The sequence below is a fragment of the Rhinopithecus roxellana genome, chromosome 1 (genome assembly GCF_007565055.1).
Source record: "Rhinopithecus roxellana isolate Shanxi Qingling chromosome 1, ASM756505v1, whole genome shotgun sequence".
NCBI lineage: Eukaryota > Metazoa > Chordata > Mammalia > Primates > Cercopithecidae > Rhinopithecus > Rhinopithecus roxellana.
The window spans coordinates 44,806,471-44,830,168 of NC_044549.1; positions in this window are offsets into that span (position 1 = coordinate 44,806,471).

Consider the following 23,698-nt stretch of genomic DNA (forward strand, 5'->3'; position numbering starts at 1 on the left):
CACCTAGAGGAGAGGACTTTGTCAGGAATTTTAAAGACTAATATAATCTTTTCCATTCATTCAAGTGTAAACATTTCAGGTAGAAATAGTGAGACGAAAGAGGAAACAGTGAATACTGCAATTTGTTTATATCTCAAAACTACAAGTCTATTCTTTCCAGAACAGAACTTGGTACACCGGGGCCTGAGCACCTGAGTCTCCAGTGTTTGTGATGTTATCCTTACTCAGTTACTGGGCATATAAAGGGACAACACCTAGTTTAGAATCAACAAATGGAGAACCTGTGACACTTAAGTAGTTTTTCTTCCTCTTTACTTGGAAAGGAACCCTTGGTTTCCTGTGAGTATGGAAGGAGAAAGTTGGTCCCCAACTGGAACATTTTCCTCTGTAACACACCACTACAACCCTCTCGTTTGTGCATACACTGGGATCTGCCCAAAATTGGTCTCACCAGGGTACCAGGTTGAATGAGGCACACCAATCTCAATGCTAACCACCAGGGGATATTTCATATGTGTGCTTCTTTTGGGTTTTGCTTTTGCCAAGTCAACCCTAACACAGCCAGTTTTCCATTTAACTATATTACCCATTCAAATGTTTATTGAGTACCTCTTAATGACAACAGCCTTTATTTAATGGGGACCTTCTTTATGTATTACAGTGCATTTTATATATGCACCTAATCTTCACATCAGCTACTCATACAAACCGGGCAATGTTATCTTCATTTTTCAATATAGGAAACAGGCTCAGAGAAGTTCAGTGATTTCTCAAAGTGTTACACAGGCTGGACTTGAATTCAGATATGACTCCCAAACCCAAATTGTTTCCGTATTGCAAACTGAGGACACCTGATCTTTGGTATAAAAAAAATTGTGTGTCATGGGCTACGGCCCTGACTAAGTTTTCAGTCCTGGGGCAAATCCAGCCTAATAGCCTACACTGGGCATGTCACCCTGGCCTGTATATATTCACCTTCCCTTGCACTTCAACTCTCCCACTTGCACTCGGGGCCTACAGCCTGATGACTCTCAGCCACTGGCATAATGTAAACCAAAGGACAAAGGACTTTTGGGTACCCACTGGTATTGGATTCTGGGCCCTCTTCAGCACCCTGAGGATTGGTAGTTTTCTTGCTGCTGCTCCTGCTACAGAGGCTCTGGGGAGCTATCTGCTTGTCAAGCTTATGTTTATCACTTGCAATAGTGCCCAGATCCTGTGGTATTGTCCTTGGCCCTGAAGATGGTATCATAGACAGAAAAATGTGGAGTACAACTTGGGAGAACTGAGAGGTCTCCAGAGTGGGAGAGGACTGGGGACTAAGGAGAGGACTAAGGAAAGGAAAATAGGACTAGGTTCTTCAGAAATGTGATTCTAACCTTTCACCCGTTCCCTTTATCTCTTAGGTCCCCAGACAGCCTGACATAGCCATAGGCCTCTTAGTCCATTTTCTGTTGCTTATAACAGAATACCAGAAACTAAGGGGTAAGAAAGAAATGTATTTCTTACAATTACAGAGGCTGAAAAGTCCAAGGTCGAGAGGCTGCATCTGGTAAGAACCTTCCTGCTGGTGGGGACTCAAGATTCCTAAGGCAGTGCAGTATGCTGACCATACTAGCCCAAGGCTCTCCTCCTCTCCTTATAACACCACCAGTTCTCCTCCCTTGATAACCATTAATCCATTAACACATTAATCCATGAATCGATTAATCTATTCATTAACCTATTAATAAATTAATCCATGAATGGATTTACCCATTCATGAAGGCAGAGCCCACATGATCTAATCACCCCCACAAAGGCCCCACCTCTCAACACTGACACTCTGGGGACCCAGTTTCAACATGAGTTTTGGAGGGGACATCCAAAACATAGCAGCCTGCTTTCACTAAAATGTATCTGTTCACCCATATCGACAGCTCTCTTCCTGCCAAACTGGCTTTATATCACTTCTTTCAATGCTTTCACAGTTGACCTTCAAACAACACACGTTTGAACTGCATGCATCCACTTACAGGGAATTTTTTCAATATATTTAAAAATCTTTTGGAGATGTACAACAATTTGAAATTTTTCACCAATAAATCATGTAACTTAGAAATATTGAAAAAAAATTAAGAAGTTAGGTATGTTATGAATGCCTAAAATACATGTAAATACTAGTCTACTTTATCATTTATTACCATAAAATATAAAAAAGTTATTAAAAGTTAAAACTGATGAAAACTTATGCACCTATACATGGTACCTTTTGCAGCCCAGAGAAATATAAACAAATGTAAAGATGCGGTATTAAATCCTAACTGTAGTGCATACTGTACTACTGTCCTAATTTCATAGCTACCTCCTGTTGCTATTGTGGGAAGCTCAAACATTGTGAGTGCCCGTTTAAAATGCCATGTGAGCAGTTCATCTCTCCAGTAAATTGTGTATTGCAGTAAATAATGACCTCTCACGTTTCTCACGTATTTTTTCATCATGGTTAGTGCAATACCATCAACCTTGAATGACACCACAGGACCCATATGAAGTGTCACCCAGTGATGCTGAGAAAAGTCATGACATTCCAAGGAAAAGCTGAATTGCTTGATATGTACCACAGACTGAGGTCTGCAGCTGCCCACTATTTCAGACAGACAATTCATCTAGTAAAAAGGCAGCATAAACTTTTGATATCAATAAGTAAAATATTGTAAATGTATTTTCTCTTCCTTATGATTTTCTTAATAATATTTTCTTTTCTCTAGCTTACTTTATTATAAGAATATAGTATATAATACATATAACATACAAAATATGTGTTAAGTGACTGTTTATGTTATTGGTAAGGCTTATAGTCAGCTGTAGGCTACTGGTAGTTAAGTTTTTGGGTAGCCAAAAGTTATACTCAGATCTTCCACTGTATGGAGTCAGGGGCTGGCACCCTTAGTCCCTGCATTGTTCAAGGGTCAACTGTACAAACATGACCTCACTTGATCTTAGGACACAGGCTGGACAGGGGATATCATCCCTATTTTAATAAGACTCGGAGAGACTGGGGCATTGGCTAATTAGCAGCACAGCTGAAACTAAAACCCTGTCCTCTTGACCTAAATCCAGTGCTCTTGTTGCTCAAACAAAGATGACGTTGTCACTCTACCTGCAATCTGATCCTAGTTTCCGTAACACTTAGCTCTACAATTATTTATTTTTTAAATTTTACTTTAAGTTCCAGAATACATGTGCAGAATGTGCAGGTTAGTTACATAGGTACACATGTACCACGGTGGTTTGCTGCACCTATGAGCCCATCATCTAGGTTTTAAGCCCTACATGAATTAGGTATTTATCCTAATGCTCTCCCTTCCCTTTCCTCCAACCCTCCAACAGGTCCTGGTGTGTGTTGTTCCCCTCCCTGTGTCCATGTGTTCTCATTTTTCAACTCCCACTTATGAGCTCCACAACTAATTTTATTAGGGCCTCATTTTTCACTTGAGTTGATCACACAATCTAATTAGTCCCCCTACCTTTAACCTAGCCCCCGCCTTGCTCCCTATCCCCAAGTTATTCTCCACTTCAACCAAGGGATCTCTCTAAAAAGCAAATCTGCCACTTCCCTGTGTAAAGTCTTTTCATGGTTCTCCACAGTGTTAGGATGAAGTCCGAATTCTCTGGAATGCTGTTTTGTGGCCTTTAACCTACTCACTGGTCTCATGTAGTGCCATGTCCTCATATATCCTGTGATTCACACATCCTGTGACCAACACGCCTCCTCCCCTCTACACCTGCTGCTGGGCTACCTGGAATAGTTTCTTCACACTTGATACTACCTGTATCTGTCTTCTCCCAGAATGCCCTGCCTGCTTTGTTTGTAGCATTCTTAAATAAGCTATCTTACACATCCCATCCACCTCTATGAGTTATTTCATGACTGCATATGGGTTATGTGAGTCCCCAGAAGGCAAAACAGAGTCTAGACCATGTAGCAGTAGGTTAATAAATGATATCTGGCTGAGGTCTAGGCTCCTGCCTTGACTAATTTGTGTGTCCTGCCTTGTTTTTTGTTTTGTTTTGTTTTGTTTTTTTGCTCTCGTTACCCAGGCTGGAGTGCAATGGGGCAATCTCGGCTTTGCCTCTCCCAAAGCCTTAAGGCATTTGATGCAGGTCTTCAGACACCATCACACAGTCTCTAATTCACTCCTTTCTGATAGCCTTGCTAACATACTTATTGGAAATTCTGGTTGGAGAGTCCATAACCAGATTAAATCAATATGCCCTGGTCATCTATTGTGTATCAAGAACCCTTCTGCTACCTCAAACTCAACAGGCATCCTTTAGAAGACAATGTATGGAGAGTTCTAAGGGCATAGCCCTTTCATCAGTTAAAATACAGTGTTGACCTGTCACAATCCCACTCCCTCAAACTCTTGTAACTCATTGTTTATGTATGCATACAGATTTTATATCCATCTTTTCCAACTTTTACTATGAAACTATTTCTATAACAGTTTAGAGTACAGCCTGTGCTTGGTTTCAGATCCTGGATCTGCCACTTACTAATAACTATGTGTTTTAGGTAAACATAAAACTTCCCTCTCCCTTGGCTTTCTCATCTAAAAATGGAGATAACAGTACTTGTACCTCATAGGATGCTATAAGGATTAAATATCCTCAAACATTTGAAATAATGCAGAAAAAGTACTTAGCATACTTGTCACATAGTGGTCACCCAATGAATATTAGTTAGAGCAGAAGCCCTAATAAATAGCCTCTGCTGACCAGGATCACCCTTTTAGCCATTGCTTTCCACTCCCTCTACATAAGATACCAACTGATGGCCAGTGATGATGAGCATTTTTTCATGTGTCTGTTGGCTGTATGAATATCTTCTTTTGAGAAATGTCTGTTCATATCCTTTCCCCACTTTTTGATGGGGTTGTTTGTTTTTTTCTCGTATATTTGTTTGAGTTCTTTGTAGATTCTGGATATTAGCCCTTTGTCAGATGAGTAGGTTGCAAAAATTTTCTCGACAGACTGGATTAAGAAAATGTGGCACATATACACCATGGAATACTATGCAGCCATAAAAAAGGATGAGTTTGCGTCCTTTGTAGGGACATGGATGCAGCTGGAAACCATCATTCTTAGCAAACTATCACAAGAAGAGAAAACCAAACACCGCATGTTCTCACTCATAGGTGGGAACTGAACAATGAGATCACTTGGACTCGGGAAGGGGAATGTCACACACTGGGGTCTATCATGGGGAGGGGGGAGGGGGGAGGAGGGAGGGATTGCATTGGGGAGTTATACATGATATAAATGATGAATTGATGGGTGCTGGCGAGTTGATGGGTGCAGCACACCAGCATGGCATAAGTATACATATGCAACAAACCTGCACGTTATGCACATGTACCCTAGAACTTAGAGTATAATAAAAAAAAAAAAAAAAAAAAAAAAAAAAAAAAAAAAATGAGGAGATGAAAAAAAAAAAAAAAAAAAAAAAAAGATACCAACTGATGCCACAGTATGCTGAATGCCCAGGGGTAGGAGTCATTCTCGAGTTCTCTAGTCTACCTGCACACTTCTGCCCCCTCCAGGTGAGCTGTGTGCTTACCAAGAGTCAGCTGGCTCGTCCCTAAAACCGGTTATGCCCATTGTATTTATTATTGAAATTGAATGAATAAATTTACATATAATTTAAATAGTATATGAAGTGATTAAATGTGAATATAAAAGATCTGTTTCTGTGAAAGTTAAATGATAGAAATGAATTGTTTAAAAAATTACTATTGAATTCAGTTTGGATGAGACAACTGTAAAAAACAGAAAAAGTATAAAAACTAAAAGAGTTCTACATTCTGATGGCTTTCAAAGTGCCTAAATTCCATTCTACACTAAAAAGATTCAAACTGGAATGTGTAAAAATTGCCTTACAGGCATAGAGCAAACAAGTAAGATAACATAGGCTCCCATTAGTAAACCCAGTTGGGTCCCACAGTGAAAGTTTGGCAACTAAATGTTTCTATGTTTTAAGTTAAAATGTTTTAAGTATGTATACATGAAGTTTTCATCAGCTTCTCAACTAGTCAATCAATTACTCATCCTAATCACACCTCCAACACAGTCTGTCATTCCTGATTACATCTGACTCCAAGTCCGTGAAAGGTTTAAGTCCCTCCAGATATGGGTACTGAAATAACATTGCTGAAGTCACTTTAGCCTGACTTAATCAGTCACAAGATACACATTTCCAAAAGTCTATTTTATGTTCAAAAGATGAAGCTGTGTCATAACACAAGATATTAAAAGAACTGTCCATATACTACTATCATATGAAGAGCTTCCATAGCTCAAGGAGAAAAAGACAAATCATTTAATAGAAAAATGAGCCAAGGACAAGAACAAACAATTCACAAATAGCCAAATACATGGAAACATGCCCATCCTCAGTAGTGGTGAGCACAAATTAAAAATGAGATAGCGTGTATTACCCATGAGGTTCATGAAAGTTTAAATGACTGGTATCATCTGTTTCTGGTAACGTGTGGGCATCAAATTGCTGCCAGTAATTTCCCCTTTAGGTAATAGAAACAAAAAAGTTTATATACATATATAAATGTGTAAGTGATGGATTCTTTAATATTTTCAGATGCAGTTAGAAAAAAAAAAAAAAAAACTCCCCCTCAGAAGGAAGAAAAAAGCATGATTCTAAACTAAACACAATTCTAAAAGTGAAATTCCAAAAACATTTTGAGCAATGGCATCATCACTAGCATAAGTACATACTTTCTGAAGAAAGTTATTTTGAAGGACATCAGTGACTGGGATGATGCCTTCTGTTATGCTGGTTAAAATACCCTCCTTTGATTCTGCAGACAGCAGAGCAGTACTCATGCCCTAGCAGGCCCGGCACAGGGCTACAGACCAGAGGCGTAGGGGCAGCCATGCTGCTAAGCAGCCAGCATCACCGTCTCCTAGACCTGCAGTTCTTCCCCACACCCTGTGTATAAGGCCTGCATTGCACTGGGGTGGACAGCTGGCCTCTCGAATTCCTTGATCGGGGCACTGCTGTGTCTCCAGCTTCTCATGCTGAAAGAGACTTCCTGGTATTTGAGCCTAATGACACCCAGAACCTGGAATAAAATAAAGACCTAGCTTCTCTAGAGGATCAGGGAGCCAAGTACATAGTGTTCTATATATACAATGAAATGCAGATTTCCCAATAAAAGGCAAAATTCTTCACTTCAGGAGGTTGAATGGGATGGAAAAGAATTCCAGCTGCTTAAATTTATGGCACTGATAAAAGCCCTGTCTGAGAATAATTCTTGTGTCTGAGCCCAAGATGCTGTCACCTTGCCATGGATTGTTAAAGTACTCAGTGTGTTCCCATCCTCAGAGCTGTGCCCTGAGCCAGCCTAAATAGGTCAATAAACACAGTAGTTCTGTCTTGTTGCCTCCTCTTCTGAAATTAAGAATATTTTAACTGAGCCAGTGTCAGGGCAAAATGTACAGGAGGCCATATTTAGGTAAAAACTGGTTGGACATGGGCCAGGCGCGGTGGCTCATGCCTGCAATCCCAGCACTTTGGGAGGCTGAGGCAGGCGGATCACGAGATCAGGAGATCGAGACCATCCTGGCTAAAATGGTGAAACCTCGTCTATACTAAAAATATAAAAAATGAGCCGGGCATGGTGGAGGGTGCCTGTAGTCTCAGCTACTCAGGAGACTGAGGCAGGAGAATGGCATGAACCCTGGAAGCGGAGCTTGCAGTGAGCTGAGATCGCGCCACAGCACTCTAGCCTGGGCGACAGAGTGAGACTCCATCTCAAAAAAAACAAAAAACAAAACAAAACAAAAAAAACTGTTTGGACACTGTGTGATTGCATGTTGAGATCATGAAAGAAAATGTCAATAATCCTCCTTCCTGCTCTATATTTGAAAAAGAAACTAGCCAAGCAGCCCCGAGGGCCTACCAAGGTAAGCTCTGCAGCAAGACAGCTGGGTTCACACCCTGCACCGTTGCTCACCAGCAATGCACCTGTAGAAGTCTGTAGGTGTCTGTCCTTCAGATCCCTCGTCTCAAACACAGAGGTACTAAGAGAGCTCCCCTCATGGGGTCATCATAAGGAGAACCTTAGTTAACAGTTCTAAAGTGCTGCCCTCACAGTGAACACTCAAATATCAGTTACTACTGTTGGAAGGGAGAAGGTACTGCAACTGGAGTAGACGCCGGAGGGCCTGAATGTCTAGCACTAGTGTGACAACCCTTGTAGAAAGCATTTATCCATATGACTCTGCCCAAGCTGTCTTTGGCCATTTACATCTGGCATATACCACATACCTCTTTGTGTGTGTCATTCACTAACTACATTGTGAGCTCCTGGTCAGCAGGAAAACAGTGTCCTAACCCAGCACAGAGTCTCAACAGGTACCCAGCAGGCACTCGACAAGTACTTAATTGACTCTGCTTCCTGCCCATATGGAGAGTGGACTGGACTCAAAATGTCAATCCTACAAATTCCATTCAAATGGGCTTTTCTAGAAATGGGGCTGGATCTTTCAGGACATAGTCATCAAAACCAGGGATAGACATGGGTTTCTGTGGGCCATCTGGGCAACAACACACTTGAGGTGCCACCCCTTCCGCAGGCAGGAGCATCCTCATGCTTGCCGTCAGGGAGCTCTCTGTTCACTCAGAGCAGAAGCACCTTCCCCGCCCACTCCAGAGCTCCAGGCCCATGGGGGCTCCATTGGAATCTGAGCCAGTAGTCAGTGCCCTTCCTAAGGAAGGCTCTAAGGCCATGCTGGTTCAGCATCACCAGTCTGGGCTGCCTCCTGTACCACCTTGAGTATTTAGAGACCAGCTCAGCTCATGCTCCTAGCTTCTTACTCTAACTTCATGGCCATCTGTGCTAAAACTGCACAGTTACACAATTTTAACTGGAGAATCCTGTGTCCCTGGAGTTCATCTTTGTGTTCAGCAAGCTTTCCTGAGGGTCTACTATATTCTGGGCCCTGACCACATTCTTAAAATACTGAATCCTAAAATAGCTGGCACACCATTATTGAGTGTATGTGCCAGATACTATTCTAAGTGCCCTAAATCCATTGTTTATTTTAATTCAGTCAGGTTGGTGTTATCTCTATTTTACAGATGAGGAAAAATGAGGCACAGAAATGAAGTAACTTGCCTGAGATCACAGAGTGAGCTGCAAGGTCTGGATTAAGACCTGAAGCCAGGTCTGTCTAACAGAGAGTAGGCATCCTAAACATGAAGTTTGCTGACTTTCCCTACCTCTACTTAATCTATTTATCTTCTCTGACTTTATGACTCTTGCTCATGTCACCCTTATACCTAGATTCAAAAGATTTGGATTAGCTGTATCTTGCCTATTTCACGACTCTTCTAGACCAGGATTGATATGATAGAGAACCAGTGCCCTGATGCTAAATAAAAAAGGTGAAATCCAGGTTAGGCTTAATAACACCCCCTTTCAGCAGCCCCCACCTCCCTTCTCCCTTACTTGTTCTTCCAAGTTTTTCCCTTCTTTTTTCTATCCTCTCCCCAGTGTGCCCACTCAGGTATCCCATGGGCTCCCAGCTCAATCCCAAACTGAACTCCCCTGCTTCCTGAATTCCCTACCAGGGCTTTACACTGAGCTGCCTGCATTCATGTTGAAAACCTGTCATCCATGTGAGAAGGGTTATTATAACACAGTGGTTTAAATACAGGCTCTGCATCCAGACTGCCTGGGTTCAAATCCTGGATCTGTCTCTGCCAGGTGTGGTTACTTAACCTAGCTCTGTCTCAGTTTCTTCTTCTGCAAGAGAATAAAAACAGTACCTAACAAAAAGGAAGGTGTTTTTGCAACAAATGGGGCTAGAACAACTGGATATCCACAGGGGAACAAAAGAAATCTTGATCCCTACTTCACACTATACACAAAAATTAACTTGAGATGGATGACAAACCTAAACATAAAAACTACAGCTATAAAACTTCTAGATGAACACACGGTGATTATCTTGGTAATTTGGGGGTTGGTAAAAGCTTCTTTGGACATAGAAAAAAAAATAGCCTTGCTAAAAAAAAAAAAAAAAAGATAATTAGACCTTATCAAAATGTAAAACTTCTGCTTTAAGAAAGAAAATGAATAGGCAAGCTATAAATTAGAAAAGCATATTTGCAAATCACATATCTGATAAAGAACTGGTATTCAGAATAAAAAATTCCTACAACTCAATAATAAAAAGACAATTCAAATTTTTAAATGGGTGAAATATTTGAATAACACTTCAAAAAGAAAGATACATAAATGGTCAATAGGCACATAATAGCGCTTAATATCCTTAATTATTAGGGAAATGCAAATTACAACCATAATAGGATACTGCTATAGTATGAGAATAACTAGAATTTAAAAGACTGACAACACCAAATGTTGATGAGGATGTGAAGCAACTAGACTCTGATACATTGGAAATACAGGTGTATAAATGTGGAAACAGATACTTTGGCAGTTTCTAACAAAACTAAACATAGACTCATCTTATGACCTAGCAATTCCACTCCTGTATATTTACCAAGAGAAACAAAAACATATGACTACCCAAAAAGACCTATACAAAAATATTCATAGCAGTTTTATTCAGAATAGCCAAACTGGAAACAACTTTTTCCCCAAAACTGGAAATGGGATAAATAAACTGTGGTATAGCCATAAATGAAATACTCTTCAGCAATTAAAAGGAATGGATTGATACACAAAACAACATGGATAAATCTCAAAAACAGGCCAAATGAAAGAAACATTAAGCCAAAGAATATATACCATACAATTTCATGTATTTGAAGTTCTAGGAGAGGCAAAACAAATCTGTGCCTTAAATATTAGAATAATGGTTGCATCTGGAGAGTGGGGACAGAAACTGGAAAGAAATATAAAGGAATCCTGCAGGATGATGGTAATGTCCAAATCTTGACAGGGGTTTGGGTTGCACAGGTGCATGCTTTTGTCCAAAGTCATCCAGTGGCATGCTTAAGATTTGTTCATTTCACTATAAATAAGTTTTACCTCAAAAGAAAAAATAATGTAAACAATATTCAACTCAAGATAATGGTATGCAAGCTTAAGTATTTAGGGGAACACGTACAATTTCCTAATGTCTGTGACTTAAACATATCACAAAAACAAGATGGACTGATTGACAATGGAAGGATGGACAGATAGGTGACAAAACAAATACGGGAAAATGTTAACTTTAGAATCTAGGTGGAGGGAATATAGGTATTCACCATACATGTGTTTAAACTTTGCTGTATATTTGAAAATTTTTATAATAAAATTATAGAAATTAGTCCCTACAATGTAAGAGTGTTCCTGGTGCTTTGGGAGGCTTAGGCAGGAGGATTGCTTGAGGCCAGGAGCTTGAGACCAGCCTAGGCAACACAGTGAGATCCTGTCTACAAAAAGTAAAAAAATTAGTGAGGCATGGTGGCATGTGCCTGTAGCTCCAGTTACTCAGGAAGCTAAAAGCAGGAGGATCGCTTGAGCCCAGGAGTTCGAGACTGCAACCACTGCACTCTAACTTGAGTGACAGACTCCGTCTCTAAATATATGCGATTGCTGCATCATCTTTTACATTCTCTTTTTTGTCACCTCTCACATGGCCCCAAACACTTGCTAACTCACAATCACTCACATCCCTCCCCTTAATGGCTTTCCTGCAGTTCCTAGCTCGGTCTAGGCCCTGGTTGCATACCTGGATTTCAAATCCACTGATTTGCCTATCTTTGGGGTTCCCCACTCCAATCTGTTTGAATGCCACTGGCAGGTCAATCTTCCTAGTTCACAGCTCCTATTACATGTATTCTGCTGCTCAACAATATTTGATGACTCTGCATTAACGAATAATATCTATACTCACTGGCCTTCAACAAGGCCCTTACATTCTAGCCTTATTCTACCATTGTCCTAGGAAAATACAGAAATTATTTGCTATAGTCAAACCAGATTACCAGTATTCCCTAACATACCATACAACTTCTATCTCCATACTCATCATGTCTCTTCCACAGGAATCTATTCCTAACCCATGGCTTTTAGCAGTGCAGAATATGAATGAAAACTGCCTAGAAAACTTAGGCCTCAATAGACAGGAGTTCCAAGTCTTCCTGTAGCTACTTAGCAGTGCTAAGCCAGTCACAGAAAACACTCATTCCCTGTGTTCGTGCATTCATTCACTTGCTTGCTGACTTGCTTAGTACCTATTATGTGCCAGATGATGTGCTAGGTGCTTTAAAAAATATAAACATGGCAGACTCTGTCCTGAAGAAGCTCAATTAGTGAAGAGTGAGGTAGAGAACAAGTATAATTCACCATAAGTCCTGATCTGAAGGTGGCAGATTTTAACTTCAGGTTAATTTTAGATTGGGACTAGTGAGAAAGTGGTAAGATTCCTGCGGCAGTTTTAAAACTTGGCCTCAAAATCTTTGACACTCCTCCTATCAAGGCGCAGGCTTATGGCTGCTTTGATCAATACAGTATGGCAAAAAGCAACACCATGTGACTTCTGAGGGCAGGTAATAAAAGACCAGGGAGTCTTCACCTGGCTCTCATGGAATGCTCCTTCTGGGAACACTTGCTCCAGGAACCCAGCCACCATGATGTGAGGAAACCCAAGCCACATGGAGAGGCCATATGTAGGCACTCTGGCTCCACATATCCCAGCTGAGCCCAGCCTTCAAGTTGTCTCAGTCTAGAAGCCAGATGGTAAGTGAAGAAGCCTCCAAATGATCCAAGCCACTAGCTGTTTGAGTCACCTCAGTCTTGCAGGTCCTCATAAGCCATCCCTACCATGTCCTGTTCAAATTCCTGACCCACAGAACCCCAGAGCATAACAAAATGATTGTTGTCTTATGCCACTATTTATACCACTGTTTGGGGAATTTTTGTCCCAGCAATGGATGACTGGAACAAACCCTGCAGAAACAGGTGCTACTTATGGCAGGACCCTGGGCAGTCTTGGCTAGAGGGCTGGAGCCAAGAAGGACTGAGACCTCTCAAAGACTATAACTGGTACACCCCCTTTAAATGTTCACCCCATTTATCAAGTTTACCACACCTTCGTTCATTCAGCAAATATGTATGGAGTGCCTGGTATGTGACAGGCACTATTTTAGAATTGGATAAAAATACTTGCCCTCAAGGAGCTTACGGTTTAGTGGGAAAAACAGACAATTGGTGAGGAAAATACATAAAATGTAAACTATGTTGGAAAGGGGATAAATATAAGAGAAAAAATAAAACTGAAAGAGGGGAGATGAACTATCAGGATAAGATTGAAATTTTAGAGAGGGTGGCCAGGAAAGGCCTCATGGAGAGGTGACTTGAATAAAGTCTTGTTGGAAAGACCTGGGATGGGAAATACCACATTGTCCCCTCCCCAGTACCCAGCCGTATCAGCTGCTCACACCTGGTTACCCAGACAGACCCCAGGACAACCCTTAGGGTCAAGGAGCTTGGGTCCTTTAACATGTTACCTCTCCAGTTACAATTATATAATGCCAGACAGAAAGGGATGTCAGAAGCTATGCAGTCCCTCCCTCCTCACCCTCCAATGGGGAAACTGAGGCCATGGCGTTCCAGGTAGCCTGAGACTTAACCTGAGATCTGCATGTCTGCCCAGTCCTGTGTTATTTCTATGACTCCCCACTGGCTCCTAGAACAACCCTTTCCCTCGGTGGCTAAGCTCTTTCTTCTGTGGCTGCATGATCCCTGCTGGAAGCACCTAATACTTAATCAGTTACTAGTTTTGTGACAAATCCTTAGGGTAAGTGGGGCTGGGGAGGCCAAGAACAGAAGCAGCACTGGCCCCAGACAACTGTCCAGCATTTCCACCAGTGACACTACCACTGTCCATAATTTTCTCCACCAATAGCCTCATCCACAGTGTAGTCTGTGATATGAAAAATGGACATGTTCCATTTTCTCTTCCCAGTCCATCTGTCGTGGGTTAAATTGTGTTCCCCCAAAAATCCTATTGAAGTCCTAACCTCTGGTACCTGTGAATGTGACCTGGTTTGGAAATAGGGTCTTTGCAGATATAATCAGGTTAAGATGAAGTCATACTGAATTAGGGTGGGATTTAATCCAATGACTAGTATCAAAAAAAAAAAAAAAAAAAAAACAGGAGGAAATTTGGATGCATTGGATGCAGACACACAGCGGGGAGGACATCATGTGAACATACACTGACACAGAGGGGAGAAGTCCATATGAAGACGGACACAGAGACTGGAGTGATACATATGCAACCAAGGAATGCCAAGGACTGCTGGCAGCCACTAGAAGCCAGAAGAGTCAAGAAAGGATCCTCCCAGAACCTTCAGAGGAAAGTTTGACTCTGTTTGAACCCCTGATTTCAGACTTCCAGCCTCTGGAGCTGTGAGGAAATGAATTTCCATTGTTTCTAGTCACCTGGCTTGTGGTACTTTATTACAGCAACCCAAACAAATGCATAATGTGGTACTTTGTTACAGCAACCCAAACAAATGCATACACTCTTCTACACTAAAAAGTCTGAAGCCACGCATGGTTCCCATACAGTCTTCCTCCCTACAATCCTCAGGTCCACAGCTCATAAGCAGCTCCTGCCTCCCCCAACACCACTCCTTCATATCTACCTGCTGTGCACATGCAGAGACTCCCACAGAGCCCTACAGAAAGTGAGTTCAGAGGTCAGCCATTTCTAGAGTTTTTAGTACAGTTTGCTGATTAGCCGGGTCCTATGTCATGCTGTAGGCACAACCTAGTTTATAAAGTTTGGCTCCAACCAGTCTAGGATCTGTTGGTCTTTTTGGAAGGTGGTAATTATAACCCTCAATGACTGATAAATGACTGGTGCAGGCCCTCTGATGGGCTGAGAGGTTGCACAGAAGTACCATCTATGGGAGAGAGTTTACTCCCATGGGTCTAGTAGCAGCCTTTTAAATGGTAACCATCCTTCTAAAGGGCTAGTTGGCAAAATGGAACAAAGGCTAAAAAAGAGGATCGTATCTTTTGACCTAGTAATGCTTTCCTGGGAACATAATACAAGGAAATAATACAACAGAAAAAATAAACTATTGGACAAAGATCATTATAACAGAGTTACTCATAATAGTGGAATTAAAAACTGAAAACATTAATTGTAGAACAATTAAAATAAAGTATCATAATAATACCCAACATGTTCTGAGCACTTACTATGTGCCAGGCATTCCCTGAAGCACTTTGCGTGGATTCTCTCGTCTAATCCTCACAAAAACTTTACAAGTTTGTTATATTATCCCTGATTCTTTGTAGATAAATAAACTTGTTCAAAATCATACAGTGAGGAAGCGACAAGTGAGCACAATTTATACCCTGTGCTTAGTTTGACTCTATTGTGGCCATCTGATCTTGGACAAGTTCCTTTTAACTTTCCTAAGCTTTGGGCCATCAACTACAAAGTGGGAACAATAACAATATTGCAAGATTGACAAAGACTAAATGCAAAATGTATGAAAACAAGTAAACTGTAAAACATTATCCAAATGAGTAGTATTTACAGCAAAATAATAACTGAATATTTTATGTGGCAGGCCTCATTGCAGCCTACTTTACACGCCACGTTGAATAGTTGAAATTTTGTCTTTTATGTAGCAGGTTAGAACATTGTTTTTAACCAGGGGTGTCACAATGAGATCTGTGTTTCAGTACTGTTTTTAGGTACAATAATACAAGATCATCTCAGGGTGACAAAATTGGAACTTTATCTAGTTCTTGATCCTTAACAAGTTTTATGAGCTCTCCAATAAAAGCCTTGGTCTGATTGTTCCAGAAGGCAATGAGGCCTCAGTCTGGGGTAAGCAGGGCGACCTAAGAGTAGTAGTGCCCTTAACTCACAGACTCTGCAGGAAAGCAGGGTCCTCATTCCCTAACAGCTGTGCAGAAGGGTCTTGAACCTTGCCAAGAGGAAAGCAGAAACCTCAGAACACATGAAAAGGTGGGGGTGTTCTGAAGGCAGTTGGAGGTGACTCTCCTCACTCCTCCCACACTGGGTGGTCCTAAGGATGGTTATTATTATTATTATTATTTTTTTTTTTTTGAGACGGAGTCTCGCTCTGTCACCCTGGCTGGAGTGCAGTGGCCGGTTCTCAACTCACTGCAACCTCCGCCTCCCGGGTTTATGCCATTCTCCTGCCTCAGCCTCTGAGTAGCTGGGACTACAGGCGCCCGCCACCTCGCCTGGCTAGTTTTTTTTTTTTTTTTTTTTTTTGTATTTTTTAGTAGAGACGGGGTTTCACCGTGTTAGCCAGGATGGTCTCGATCTCCTGACCTCGTGATCCGCCCGTCTCGGCCTCCCAAAGTGCTGGGATTACAGGCTTGAGCCACCGCGCCCGGCCAAGGACGGTTATTATTATCAACAGGTTCAAGAGGTCTTAAATTTTCCCATTAAATCCAAGGCAATTACGCAACTGATTCCACTAAACCAGGACTGGCACAGCTCCAGGATTCTATCCCAGTGAACCTGGCTGAACAATGAAAGACAAGAGGTCCAGACAACCTAAGGCATCATCCAGACCTGGCGGTCTCTCTCCAGAGCAGAATCAGAGACTTGGCCCTTGAATCACCCCTCCCCATCTTTCAGCTCAGAAATAGTCTAGGCAGAAAAAGGGACCTGCACACCCTCTCCATATCCCAGTCTGCAAATGGATTCCCCCATCATGTTTTCAAGTCATTTTGCACTTCTCTTGTCCACCACTCTGCTCACCTCTCTCAGCCCAGGAGAGAAGGTGAGGGACTTAACATACCCCTCACAACAATTCTGGGAGGTGGTTACATCTCCATTTTATAAGGGAATGAACTGAAGTTCAGAGTAGTTAAATAATGTGCCCAGATTCACCCATCTAATAAGTTCTTGAGCTGGGATTGAAACCCAGGTCTGTTAGCTCCAGACCCTTCCCATCAGCTGCCAACCCAGCCCTCCCAATCAATTAGGAAAAGTGGCTAAGATGAACGATGAAGTCTACCTGTGCAAAATCCATTTGTCATGCCTTGTCACATGGCTCTATCTCGTCCACACTCCACAGGCATGAAGGTCATTTAGGAACCAGAAGGGCCTGACCCCTCCTGCTCTGCCCCTTCCCACACACAGCCACACTCCTCTATAAAAGGATCTAGAAAGCCACGGTCCTGGAAAGGGGTCAATCAGCACTGGGCTGGCACCTGGAGGCCTGAGTTCCTGAGCCTGCCAGCTATGGTGCCAACCACATCCCCCAGAAAAAGGACAGAGAGTAATTAGAAAGCAACGCCTCACAGACCAAACATGAGTCACATTTCTAAAATAGTCTCAAAATGAAAGATCAGCCTGGGGCCTGCAGTGACAGCACTTGAGCCGAACTCCTCCACACAACCTCCGTTTCTTCTAGGCTCCCGGAGGAGACCCAAAAAGGAAGCTGCAGCAGAGTACCACTGAAGTGTACAGGTGTTTCCACCCAGCCACAGAGGTTCACTAGCCATCCACCGTATACCTGACAGAAGATCAGAAATGGCCCTATTGTGGCCCTACCCCTGAGAAGCTCATGGCTCAGTGACAACACAAGCTGGGAAACAAAGACAGGGCCAGCACAGACCAGATGCTCTAAACCAAGTGGAATTTATCTCAAGAATACAACTTGTCTGGAACAGTTGAAAATCAATCATGTAATTCACCACATTAGCAAACTAAAGCAGGTGTAGGCAAACTATGGCCCATGGGCCAAATCCAGCTTATTGTCTATTTTTGTAAACCAAGGTTTACTGAAACACATCCATGCCCATTCATTTACATGTTATCTACAGCTCCTTCCATGCTCCAATGGCAGAGATGAATACCTGTGACAGAGATGGTATAGCCTGCAAAGTTGAAAATATTTACTATCTGTATCTGCTTCTTTACAGAAAAAGTTCACCAGCTCCCGGTCTAAACTATTAGGAGAGAACCTTTCATTCAACAAAACTGCAGCAACTCCAACTCCCTTTCCTCTTTCCCTGACCACGTTGGGAGGCAGATGAGCATTAGGGTCCTAGACTGTCAGGGTGGGAAGACCAGGCTGCTGCTTCCCATGAAAGAAACAGTCCATGGTGTTACCCTTTGCTTCCTTCCCATTGTTCCCACCCCCAAGCACAAGCTTCAGGACTCCCTGCTGGTAAGGCTTTTACTAAAGCTCTCCTAATAAAAGCTTAAAGGTAGGAAAACTGGTTCTACACCTCCATGTCCCCTTTCCCCACCCAACTGTCCCAGAAAAGGAGAACCCTAGAAATTATCAGAAAAGAAGAAAGGTCTCAAATCAATGATCTAAGCATCCACTTTAGCAAACTAGAAAAGGAAGAGCAACTGAACCCAAAACAAGCAGAATATATAGTAAAGATAAACCAATAAATTTGGAAACAAAAAACATTGAGAAAACTCAAAGAAACCAACAAACAGCTGGTTCTTTGAAAGAACTAACAAAATTCACAAACCACTGCCCAGATTGACCAACAGCAAAAGAGAAGATACAAACTATAAATATCAGGAATAGAAAACGAGACATTACTGCAATTCCTAAACAAATTAAAAGGATAATAAGTTAATGTTATGAACATTTATAAATATTCTGTCTTTTAGACTAAATAGACAAATTACCCCAAAGACACAACCTACTAAAAATCACTCAAGAAGAAACAAATAACCTGGACAGTCCTATATTTATTAAAGAATTTAATTTGCTATTGAAAATCATGCCACAAAACAACTTCAGGCTCAGGCGTCAATGGCAAGTTCTACCAAAACTTTCAGGAACAAATAACAACAGTTTTATGCAAACTCTTCCAGAAAATAGAAGAGGAAGGAACACTTCCCAACTCATAAGGCTACAAATATACCCTGACACCAAAACCAAAGACATTGGATCAATATCCTTCATGAATATAGACACAAAAAACCTCAATGAAATTGAGTGAACCAAATCCAGCAATATATAAAAAGATTAATAATATACCATAAGTGGAGTTTACTCTGGGAATGTAAGGCTGGTTAAACATTTGAAAATCAATTACTGTAATTCCACATATCAATAGACTAACGCAGAGATCAGCAAACTATGACTGGGAAAACTATGACCAGCAGGCCAAATCCAATCTGCAGCCTGTTTTTATAAATACAGGTTCCTGGAACACAGCCACATCCATTCACTTACCCATCTATTGTCCATGGCTGCTTTCATGCTACAATGGCAGAGCTGAATCACTGAGTAGAGGAGATTTATGAGAGTTGAGTAGAGAGTTGAATAAAATACCTTAAGGCCCACAAGGCCTAAAATATTTGTTATCTGGCCACTATGACCTGTTTTTAACTCCCAGAACACTTCTGACACCCAGCTATGTGGAGTGTTTTTCCTCATACCAACCAAGTCTCTCTCCAGACACCAGCTGCGTCTTAATCCAATTCAACGCTAACAACCTTGAGTTAGTGTTAGATCCTACAGCTTAAGGGCTCAGTCCCCAAGACTGCCCTCATTTTAGATGCTGATCACAAGTCCTGGGCCCCTCATACTTCTGACCAACTGACGATAAGTCAGAGACTCCCATGACCCCCTTCTTGGGTTTGATAATTTGTTAGAATGGTTTACAGAACTTGAGAGCTCTCTTTCCTTCTATTTACCAGTTTATTTTACAGGATACAACCTAAGAACAGCCAAATGGAAGAGATACATAGGACAAGGTATGTGAGAAGGGGTGGGGGACTTCCATGCCCTCTCCAGGCATTGCCAGCACCTTGCCAGCATCTCAGTGTGCTTAGGCAATTCCAAAGCTCTCCAAACCCCTTCGATTAGGAGTTTTTACGGAGGCTCTGTTACATAGGCATAGTTGATTAAATCACTGGCCTTTAGTGATTTACTCAGTGTTCAGCCCTTCTTCCCTCCCTAGATGTTGGGGCAGGGTGTGCTGAAAATTCCAACCTTCTAATTACATGGTTGGTTCCTCTGACAATCAGCCCCCATCCTGAAGCTATATAGGGGCTCACCAAGCTATACAGTCACCTCACCAGCATAAACTCAGGTATGGTTGAAAGGGACTTATTATGAATAACCAAAGACATTCCTCTCACCCCTCTCACTCAGGAAATTCCCAGGGTTTTAGAAGCTCTACACCAGAAACTGAAAATAAAGACCAAATATATATATTTCTTATTTTTCTCACACTGCCTTTTGTGAAAGAGTTTGCCAACTCATGGACAAAAGAAAAAAATATGATCATCTCAATAGATCCATAAAAAGCACTTGAACAAATCATTATTCATTCACGGTAAAGACAAAGAAAATCTAAGCAAGCTAGAAGGAAACTTCCTCAACCTGATCAAAAGTATCTACAAAAAACCTATGACTAATGTCATACAAGATGATATGAGGGTCAACGCCTGCCTCCTAAGATTGGAAATAAGGCAATGATGTCTGTTTTCACCACTCCTGTTTAACATTATACTGGAAATCCTAACCAGTACAATAAAGCAAGAAAAATAAAGGCAAAGAAATTGGAATTGAATAAATAAAACTGTCTTTATTCAGAGATGACATGATTATCTATGATGAAAATCTCAAAGAATCTAGAAAAAATAGCTACTAGAACTAATAAGTCAGTTTAGAAAAGTCAAAAGATATAAAGTCAACAAACAAAAATCAATTGCTTAAAAATAATTAAAAAGCTCAGGAAAATAGTTAAGAGCAGATGAGGACTGAAAATTGATTCTATATCCCAGCCTTCTAAATTGTTTAAGTTACACATTAGATTTAGCTAGCTACTAATCACATTAGATTTTCAAACTCTGCAAGTACATATTTTGCTGTACTTTATTTTGATTTAAAATTTTTAAAAATCCATTAAAATACTAAATCAATTATAGTTATAAATACTAGCAATGAGCAACTGGAAAACAAAATTTTACTAAAAGTACCATTAAAAATTACACCAAAACATGAAATAGATAACTATAAACATGACAAAATATGTTCAATATTTATATGCTAAAGACTATAAAATACTGATAAGGAAATCAAAGATGACCTAAATGGAGAAATATAGTCTATTTATGTACTCAAAAACCCAACATTGTTAAGATGTCACTTCTCTCCAAACTGATTTATAGAGTCAATGCAATACCAACAGACTTCCATCAGGAATTTATGCAGAAGCTAACAAGATGATTCTAAAATTTATGTCAGGCCGAAAAATCTGTAAAAGCCAAAACTATTTTGAAAAGAAAGAACTAAGTCGAAGGGCTCAAATTTCCTTACTTCAAAACTTACAATAAAGCTGCAATAATCAATACAGTGTGGTATTGTTGGAAGAATAAATGCATAAATCAATGGGACAGAATACTCATAATAGATCACACATACATCCTCAACTGATTTTCAACAAAGGTACAAAGACAATTCAATAAAAGGATAATCTTTTCACTGTGGTGCTAGCACAATTGGACATTCATACGCACAATAGAATCTCTATCAATACCTTACATCATATATAAAAATTAACTTAAAATGGATCAGAACTAAATATACAACCTAAAACTGTAAAACGTCTTGAAGAAAACATTGTAGAACATCTTAATGACTCCACATTAGGTCAGTATTTCTTAGATATAACAGCAAAAGCATACCACATTTTTAAAAACTGATAAATTGAATTTCATCACAATTAAAGACTTCTGTTATGCAATAACAGGCATTGTTAAAGACAATGAAAAGACAAGCTACAGACAGCAAGAAAATATTTGCCAAACCTATACCCGATGAAAGATTAATGTCCAGAACGTATAAAGAACTCTCAAGGCCGGGCGCGGTGGCTCAAGCCTGTAATCCCAGCACTTTGGGAGGCCGAGACGGGTGGATCACGAGGTCAGGAGATCGAGACCATCCTGGCTAACACAGTGAAACCCCGTCTCTACTAAAAAATACAAAAATCTAGCTGGGCGAGGTGGTGGGCGCCTGTAGTCCCAGCTACTCGGGAGGCTGAGGCAGGAGAATGGCGTAAACCCGGGAGGCAGAGCTTGCAGTGAGCTGAGATCCGGCCACTGCACTCCCGCCTGGGCGACAGAGCGAGACTCCATCTCAAAAAAAAAAAAAAAAAAAAAAAAAAAGAACTCTCAAATCTAAATCACAAGGAAACAAACAATCCAATAAAACTTGGGCAAAAGACTTAAACAGATACTTCACCAAAGACAATATATGTCTGGCAAATAAGCACAAAGATATTCGACATTAGTAGTCACTAAGGAAATTCAAATTAAAAACACAATAGGATAAAACTATTCTTTTAGAATGTCTAAAATTTTAAAAATCTGACAATACCAAGTGCTGACAAAGATGTGGAAAGATGTGGAAAGTATAACCCTCAGACATTACTACCAGGAATGCAAAATGGTACAGCCACTTTGGAAAACAGTTTGATATTCTATTACATTTACCATACCTTCCAGAAACCCCAATCCTAGATATTTACCCAAGTGAAATGAAATCTATGTTCATATAAAAATCTGTTCACAAATATTGATAGTGAATTGTTTGTTATCACCTGACACTGGAAACAGCCCAAACGTCCTTCAACTGGGGAACAGGTAAACACACGGTGATAACGTCTTTACAATGAAATAATACTCGGCAACAAAAATGAATTGCCTATTGATATACCCACCACCATGGATGAATCTCAAACACATTAATGCTAAGTGAAAGCAGGCACCCTAAAAAGCCTGCAAACCATGACTCCATTTACACGACATTCTGAAATAGGAAAGAACACAGGGAGAGAAAGCAGATCAGTGACTGCCAAGGTCTGCAGGTGGTGGAAGAGCAGACAACCAAAGCTTACAAGGCAATTCTGGGAGGTGATGGAGCTGTTCTGTATCTCAAATGTGATGGTGCCTATACGACTATATATATTTGTCAACATTCAGAACTGAACTTCCTCATAATTGTGTACTAATTGCTCGGAATTGTATATTAAAATGGGTGAATTTTACTGTATATAAATTATACCTACTTTTTTACACGAGAAAGAAAAAGAGTCTTCAAAAATCCTATTATGATGCAGCATTCAAAAGAAAAGTTATTGTGTACCTGGGAAAATGCCAATCATTTGTCAAACAATGGAATCAAAAGGCAGTAGAAACTGCCAAATTTACCAGACCAGAATACACTGAAGCTAGGAAAAGTTGGTGTGACTGATTTATGTGCAATAGATGATCAGGTAGATACTGAATATTTTTTCAAAGTTTCCAGTTAACTTTTAGAAAAAGATATCTAACTTTTAGCAATATTACTTACAGAAAAGCCAGAACTCAAAATTTAATCTAAAGAAAATATAGACAAAACCCTGGTAGACTTTAATATTCCTCAGACTTATTCTGCCACTCCTAAAGATGCCAAAAATGTCAAAATTGTGGGCACATACAAAACTGGCTAAGGGAAGCAAAGACAATTAATAGTTCAATCTCACTTAGGACTATAGATGTAAAAAAACCAAAATATTAGAAAATCAAAGTCACTAGGGTATTAAAAAAAACTACATTATGACTAAGTGTTTATTCCAGGAATGCAAGAATGCGTCAACATTCAAAAATCATGAGCACAGATTATGGAAAACAGCATTTCACCTTGAAATCA